Source organism: Zootermopsis nevadensis, unplaced genomic scaffold (assembly GCF_977971745.1).
Source record: "Zootermopsis nevadensis isolate Lab colony 2312 unplaced genomic scaffold, Znev_1.0 Znev_ptg000016l, whole genome shotgun sequence".
In the NCBI taxonomy this organism is placed as follows: Eukaryota; Metazoa; Arthropoda; class Insecta; order Blattodea; family Termopsidae; genus Zootermopsis; species Zootermopsis nevadensis.
In genome coordinates, this window is record NW_028259148.1 from 11,240,423 (window position 1) to 11,248,499 (window position 8,077).

The 8,077-nt window shown below is 36.5% G+C and overlaps 1 long non-coding RNA gene and 1 pseudogene across 2 annotated transcripts in view; one reads left to right on the forward strand and one right to left on the reverse strand.

The window, feature by feature from the left end:
* Positions 1-4,141, reverse strand: part of LOC110835116 (splicing factor 3B subunit 2-like) — a 21,259-nt pseudogene extending 17,118 nt beyond the window's left edge. Inside the window, exons 1-3 of the transcript XR_015535316.1 lie at positions 4,099-4,141; positions 972-2,571; positions 300-428 (exon numbers count right to left, since the gene is read on the reverse strand). The product of XR_015535316.1 is annotated as a splicing factor 3B subunit 2-like (transcript). The remainder of the gene's footprint in view (positions 1-299; positions 429-971; positions 2,572-4,098) is intronic.
* A 932-nt stretch (positions 4,142-5,073) lies between these two features.
* LOC147873770 (uncharacterized) lies at positions 5,074-7,782 on the forward strand. The gene is made up of 3 exons (XR_015535332.1): positions 5,074-5,105; positions 6,229-6,294; positions 7,223-7,782. It is a non-coding gene; the product is annotated as an uncharacterized LOC147873770 (long non-coding RNA).
* The last annotated feature ends 295 nt before the right edge of the window (positions 7,783-8,077 follow it).

Genomic DNA, 8,077 nt, shown 5'->3' on the forward strand with positions numbered 1-8,077 from the left:
AGCCCACAGCCAGTCACACTATCAAATGTAATGAATCTAAAAATGTGGAATTAAGCCCCATGACACTTCATTCTTGGCAATCTACGTGGATTCTAACTTGACATGCTTTCTTAAAAAGTTAAAAAACAAAGGAATTCCAAATCAAATGAAGACTGTGTTACTATCGGAAGGTAAACTAGCGTACTCTCAATCAAAATCAGGTTACATTAATGCCACCATGCTATTAAAAGAAATGAGAAACAAGGTCAATGATAATATTACAGTACTTAGAGAATGTAAAGGAAGGTCATTATACTCACATTTCTGGAGAGATTTAATTGAAGATTTCCCTCAATTTTATCTAGAGGATGGTAGATGCCAGAAACTGGCAGAAGGAGACGAATCATTTGTTCTCTCCAGGTAGTCCAATAAAGGTGTGTATTGTCGTCCTGTCAATTGCACACTCATTACATAACACGCAGCAGTGCTCAAGCCCTTGCCTCAAGCATAATGGAACTCTGCAAAAGTTTTGTATTGTCGCAGTCATATAATACTATGCACAAAATCATTCAGCATTATCTTACTCAAATCCTATACACTTCCTGGCACAACAAATCTCTTACTACAGAATCTCTTAAAGGCACTGCACCATAGATTTAAACCCTACGACGTAACAAACAACATGAGTGTGATCTTCTGCTAATTTTTCAATAATGAATTTTGAGAGACAGTACCCAGATCAAGAAAACCTCTTATGTAGAAAATTCACAGAAACATTCGCCCAAATATGCATATTTTGTAAAACTGAAGAGGTACAGTCCACAGATCAGGAGAAAAGCCGTCATACGAATGTGATATACGTGCATGCGCAAGATTTCGCAGTGAGTGATGAACTGCTACTAGCCAACCTAAAAGCATTCATTCCATAACCACTGAAGGAACAACAGACAAAAGGCTTTCTTAAGTTCTAACGAATATAGCTTTAAAATTACCTCACAGTGGCCGAGCGAGCTTGGAGTCAGAAAAGTCAGTTGCTTCTTCAGACTCAACATCTTCACAAGAAGTCTCGTTGTCATCGCTACTGTCATTTGGATTAGCAATAATTATTGAGACCATCACGTCAACAACAACCCCGTCCTGTCCCCAGTATTGTTGTTCCAGTTGTTCCACACGTTGGCAGTATCCTTCCCAATCCTTTGCAGTCACAGTTGCAATCCCTTCTGTTAAATCCAGCAGCCGCTTCAAAGACAGATACCCTGTCACGTTGTTCTCGCAAACATAGTTCTTTAACCTAGACCATGCTAGTTCCATTGGGCTAAGGTCACACACATATGCAGGCGACCTAACCACAATGTGGCCATGGGCATTTAATAACTGATCAATTTTGAAAATTTTTTCTTTTGGTTTCATTGTCAGTATTAGGTCATAAAGTTGGCCTTTTCTCATAGCTGGATCACAGAAAACTCCGTGCCGCTGTAAACACGAGATTATTTCGCATTTAACAGAATATTTTGATGGGGTTTTATCTGCTTGTACACTGTGGTATGGAGCGTTATCAAGTACTACCACTAAACTGGGGGGCAAATTCTGGAACATTTTCTCTCTAACCCACTTTTCAAAATTTGTACTGTTCAGCCGACCATGGTAGTCACCACTTGCGGAGCCAGCTTTATATATCAGTCCTGCACCTTGAAGGAAACCAGCACGGGATCCAGCGTGAACCAAAATCAGTCTTTTTCCAGCATTTCCATCAGAGCATACCCCTTTAACTTCCGTACTTTGCCAGCACTTTTTGAAAGTTAAATGGCTGTCTACCCAGCTTTCATCCTTCATTGCGAAGCGTCTTAATATTCACAAAATACCTCCCTTGCCAGTTTACTATGTCCGGCCTTTCAATCAAGAACTTGCGCTTACTTAAACCCTAAGTTATGTAAAATATTCCATAGAGTATCAACACCCCATGGAAAGAAAATTTTTTGGTTAATTATGAGCAGTACCTTGGGGATGCTCGGTACTTTCTTCTGTATTCCGTAAAATTCTTGCACAGTTCGCCTCATCACTGACATGTCAAAGGAGTCAATGGTGACAATCCTATCAGTAGGTCTAGGCCGGTGTTTCCCTGGCATGTGTGAAGGTGATAGTGTGCCCTTCTCCTATCTAACCTTTGGACTCCCGCCTTACCTTCTTAATTAAGGACTTAGATACACCCGCGTATCTGGCTGCCCTGTCTGTTGCACAGGTCAAGGGAAATTTTTAGCTTATTCCGCCTTGCTTCCTCACAACACAATTTCACTACGCTGGATATTACTTCCTGCACTTCCCTGTCAATAGATTTCCCCTGTTTACATACACTTGACATCTTTATATCTGTGATTGAATATAGAATATTATCACAACACCCACATAAGAGAGTAAAGACACACTCAATACACGCTAGTCTAAACTGCTTGATGGTTTCAGTCTGTGTGTAGTAACATAAAACTCTGGCATGTCACACTTCCTACCAATAGCAGTCCTCTAGTCCACCAGGTACTAAACATTCCCCCGCACCACACCAGAAACAACTTCTCCCAGCACCGCTTTACTCGTGATCTGAGGACAGTATCTCCTCCACACTCAGATTACTTAAACATATTTAAATTCTCCGACATGAACACAAGATCCTTTTCAAAATTAATTTTTCCCATATTCCCCACAACATTTTAAATGCATTAAATCAGTTAAATAGAGATTACCTACCCAAATTCAACATAATTTTCTGATACTACAACATATGATAACTGAAGGTCCACTTTATATCTGAATAAGGTAATAAATAGGAATTACCCTACTAGAGACAGGTTATGTACCCAGACTTCAACACACACACACACACACACACACTACTTCTGACAAAGTTTCATTTTGCATGATGATTATGCTATTAAAATAAAAAATTACTGCTATCATTGAATGTGAAAGCACATCCAGAATCTAGAACAACATCAAAAAATATTAAGCTTCTCACAAGCAATGCACATAAATAACTCAACAAAACTGGAATGATATCAATTTCAGAGTTGAGAAAAGGGTCCAGATATTACTTAAATGGCTTCAAATGGACATGTCATTGTGGCAAAGAGAAGGAATACATTATCAAACATAAATTCCAGAATGCAGACAATAATAATTCATTATGGCAGCATACAATTACTCCTTCTTTTAAGACAGTTACTTTCTTAATAATAACAACAGCCACACATCGGTTTACCTGAAACCTGGTCAGACAGATGGCATTTATAATTATATATTTAATTGCAAGAGAAATCTAAAATTAAGAAAATCCTATCGATTACCATAACTTGATTTCTTCTGTGAATTAGGAAGAGGCCGCTATTTCAAAGTTTTAATAGTCAAACATCTAAATAAATCTTGTAGAACACCTGCCGGCTACATGTTCTACTTCTAGTTTTCAGGTGTGGAATGTGCAAGGTGACCAGTTTTTGTGTTAAAATTGGGCTCCCTCCCTCTCCCAAAGCAAAACCTATCAGAAACTTAAATAATTCCTTCGACCCATTTATATAACAGCAAGATTTTATGAACAGCTTTCCTGGTTCCAAAACAGGAGAATTTCTTGAACACATGAATAATGTTTCACTGCCACAAGAAGAGCATTTAACACTGACAATCCTATACCAATAAAATATAATAGGAATTTTATGCATGTTAATACAAAGAACAGACAAAATACTGTGTTCCATTAACCACCAATGAAACTCAATGAAAAATCACGTTACCCATCAAAAACCATTACAAGTCTTCATACACATTCTACATTTAATTCATGTGAGTAATAGTGTGGATGCTTCCTTGTTTAATTATTTCTGCAGATAACCGTAAATTACCGTCATAACTATGTATTAGAAACATGTATTGTATTCGTGCTATAACATATTCTACATCCTTGGATTAAGCCTATGAAGCATCTATGGAACGCTACACGCAATACCTAATTTTCCATTACGAACGCAGCAAGTTTTACTAAAATAGGTTCTAAGTGAAACCTTCCACGATATGTATCAACAACAGCAATTACAGTCGGTTACATATTAGCAATATTCTAAGAGAATGCTTTCTTACCTTTCCAATGGCGTCCTCGACTATACAACAGTGAGAACGAAAGATGATGCTACATTCCCACATCTAGTTATTTCCGATATCCTGATTGGCCGTCAGACATTTACAGAAAGCAACAAATGATGCTATTGGTACATTCAAACAGCTAGTTATTATCGAAATCTTGATTGGCCGTCAGACTTCTACTCTGGCGGGATAACATTTAAATATGAAAACCTGTTTTTACAAAAAAAGACTGAAGAATTTACCACACAAACGAATGAGTCGGGAGGGGAGGGGGAAGTAGAAGAAATTATGTGTATATTCCGAAAAGGATTTCACCAAAACATCAAGTTATATTAATTCAAATAATATAAATGCAAAAAAAATAGTAATTGCTATAAAAATCTAATATCATATTAGCATCTGATCATAGCAATTTGTACTCTTCACCTGATATTATTAGGATAATCAAACCGAGAAGAACACTATGTATTGGGCATGTAGCAAACATAGGGTAATAAAAAATACTTAGAAAATTTTAGTTGGAAAGAGAAAATACCACTCACAAGATATAGGATTAGATGAACGGATGATATTAAAATTAATTTTAAGACAAACAGTTGGTAATGTGCAGACTGGATTCATCTGATTGAGAAAAATAGCCTGTGAAAGGCTCTTATGAATGTTGTAATAAAGCTTTGGGTTCAGTAAAATGCAGGTAATTTCTTATGTTGTTGAACGATTATTAGATTCTCAACACGGATTCTGATCCATAGAGTCACTTTAGCTAGTTAAAGACAACAAAAATAAAATCAGTGATTGATTTTTAACATTTCGTATTGCTTTTATTTCCCCGACAGAATATCGAGAATATTTCAGGCATTCACCTCCATCAATTAACATTCTAGGGGGAGTGCTCCACAGATTTGATATCAATCGTTAACAACAGAGGTGACTACTATCAGTACAAAACACATTTACATGCTCATTCTCTGAAGGATATAAGATCTGGATCAAATCAATCTGTGGTAATTCTACAAAAGTTCATATACCATATACAGTAATGCAATATAGGCTGTACAGTACATGCAGTAACAAACACACGGCATGCAACTCAGGCTGTCAGTACCTGGAATCTGTGGTTTTTGAACTGAGACAACACCGCACAATACATACAGCAAAACTACCCAAAATGCCTCATACCTGCTTATGTCTGCCAAATGTGTTTTTGCAAAACTTTGTCAAGTAATCAAACGTAGAGCAGAAATTATTACAAAATTCTCTATGTGTTGTCTTCATGATAAATTACTCTATAAGATTCAGCATTTAGTTATTGTAAACAATGTTCATAAAGCAAGAAAATGAAATTTTCCTTTGAGGTGATGCAATTCCTCCACTTTGCCTAACCTTCTGCATGTAGGCAGTAAGTACAATTAGCATTTCTCTGCTTACAAAAAACAGACCTGATTTCTGAGCCCTGAAGCAGCTCAATTCTTATTCTTATTATTAACTGTGTACAAACCTTTACAATTATGAACAGCTGAATCTAACTATGAAATTCATAAACTCATCCACATCTTCATTGATTTTACATAAGATTCTTGTATCAGAATTATTGTCAATAATTTTTTTTTAAGAATTCATAACAAATGGCTTAGGAAAATTATAAAAGGTACAGATTTTGTTATCTGTAAACTAAGGCAATCAAAACTGTTTTTTCCAACAGTATCGATCTTTCTGTGATGGTTCACCGCTTTCTTGACTGCCTTCTCAGAACAGTGGTCTAGCAAATCTTAATCGTTACCAGTCCTGAATCATTACCCTGATATTTTATCATTCGTCCTTTGCGTATCGTTACGAATGATTCATGAATCAGTACAGGGGATGTAGATCCAGATCCTCGATGTCACTGTTCAGCTTCATGTATGCTTTCAAGGACATAATTACTAAGACCAAGAAGGAGACAGGAATACACATTAAGCTGGATGTTAGAGAAAAAGGTTGTGAGGACAGGTGATGGACTGAACTGGCTCTGTGCTGCTTCCGTTGACAATCTTGGGTGTTTGCAATCCTCTGTGTTATGCTTATAGTACCACAGCTAGTGAGAAGCATCTCTTTCTTGAAGTCCTGTCACATATGTTGTTTTGTCAGCAGGATAAACTAACATACTTCACAGTACTTGGCCGCTGAAGCAATGAGGGGACAGGGCACAGCATGGTACTTATTCCATTCCATGAGGATGTAAAAATAATGATACAGTTTTATTTAACTAAACCACCAGTGGTTTCTGAATATGGTGCAGTCGCCTGCCTGGTATCTGGTGGATTGGCTAATGCATGTTCGTAAGAAAGTGGAATTTTAATCACAAGCACTGGAGATACTCTGAAGTGCTCAATAACACTTCTTAATTCTACGTTTGTTTGTCTGGTGTTACAAGAAAAATTAGCTGTAATTGTTTATGTTTGGCTCCATTATTCTTCAAAACATAGAGGAAGATATTAACATCTAAGACACAAAGTGAAATTTGAATGTTAAATATAGTATGACATTCACCTCTTGTACTAGTAAAGTACACAACAAAATTTGCAACATCTTTTGATAAGAAATGTAATTAAGCTTGCAGCAGTGAAATAAGTACATACCAGAGTCATCAATCATAGGCGCTTCAACAACTGAAATTTTAAAAAAATGCTCCTGATAGCTTGTTTGTTTGTGTTAGATGGCTGTCTGTCTGTCCACATTGAAGAACCTGGGATCGGATTTTTACTATATTTGTTTATTAATGCAGACTCATTTGCTGAGGTTATCAATGTCAAATGTAAATACAGAATGATTCTGTAATATTAATTGAAAAGTAAAGTTAAGAAAGTAACTTTAGCTTATGAATAAGAAATTTACATGAAAAACCATAGAAAACTCAGCATAGTTTATATGTGGCTACAATTACTATGTCACTTTGATTTATGAAGAAAGCAACTGTTTGTTCTTAGAATTGTTCAAGCTAACATCAGATGCAAGAAATAAACAACTCAGTTTGATTATATTCTTAATTTTTCTGTTTCTGGAGGCCATTGTGTCTGTGGTGGAAGGTGTGAACAAATTAAAGTGGCTGATTGCAGCTGTTGTCCTAATTGGATTCTTGCAGGCACCTGGTTGGTGGAGCCGTGCGGTTTTGTCGCAAGAGATACTTTCAAGAGCTAAGCCTTTTGAAGCAGAAGAAGGAAACAACCAGCAAATGATATTTGAGTGAGTCTTAGCGTTTGGAAACAGATTGGATATTCATGTTCCCTGGGAACAGCAAATTTTTAAACAAGTTTTAAACTTATTAGTTTGCCCCTATCACAGACCCAGTTAATATATGTCGTCTGTTTTAATGCCAGTGAAGTAGGTGCATTTACATGTGGAGAGTTAACTTTAAGAAAGAAAACAAAATCCAGGCAGAAAACTACCTGATGGCCAACAGGAAATCAGTAATTATGGTTATACAGGGAATAAACAATGTGAGGGACAGGGAAGGAAATGGTTCCCAAAGCGAAAAACACTAAGATTTTATTGTAGAAGAACAATATTTGCTTCTTTGGAGACTTAAATTAAAATAGCCATTTATGATGAAAGTGACAAAAATGAGAAACACTCTTTGGAATGTGATTTGAGATGTATCTTTCTGATGGGAGAGAAATGAATTAAATCTTCTTTTGCAGTCTAGTTCTGAAAACAGATGTGATTGTGCTCGAACCTATCCTACCATGAGTGGCAAATCTTGTAGTGATTGTCACCAAATTACGTTCAGGTGAGGGAAGAACAAGTGCCAAGGAAAATGAAGAGGCATCCATTCTACATTGTAATTTTTTATCCTACAACTGCTACCATAAAATATAAATGTTTGAGTTCTAAACTGCCTTGTTCATGGATCTAATACATTAGAGTCCTGATTATCAAATCTAAATAGGGCATAAGGATGATCAGGTGATTAAAATTGTCAAATAATCCCGAAGCCTGA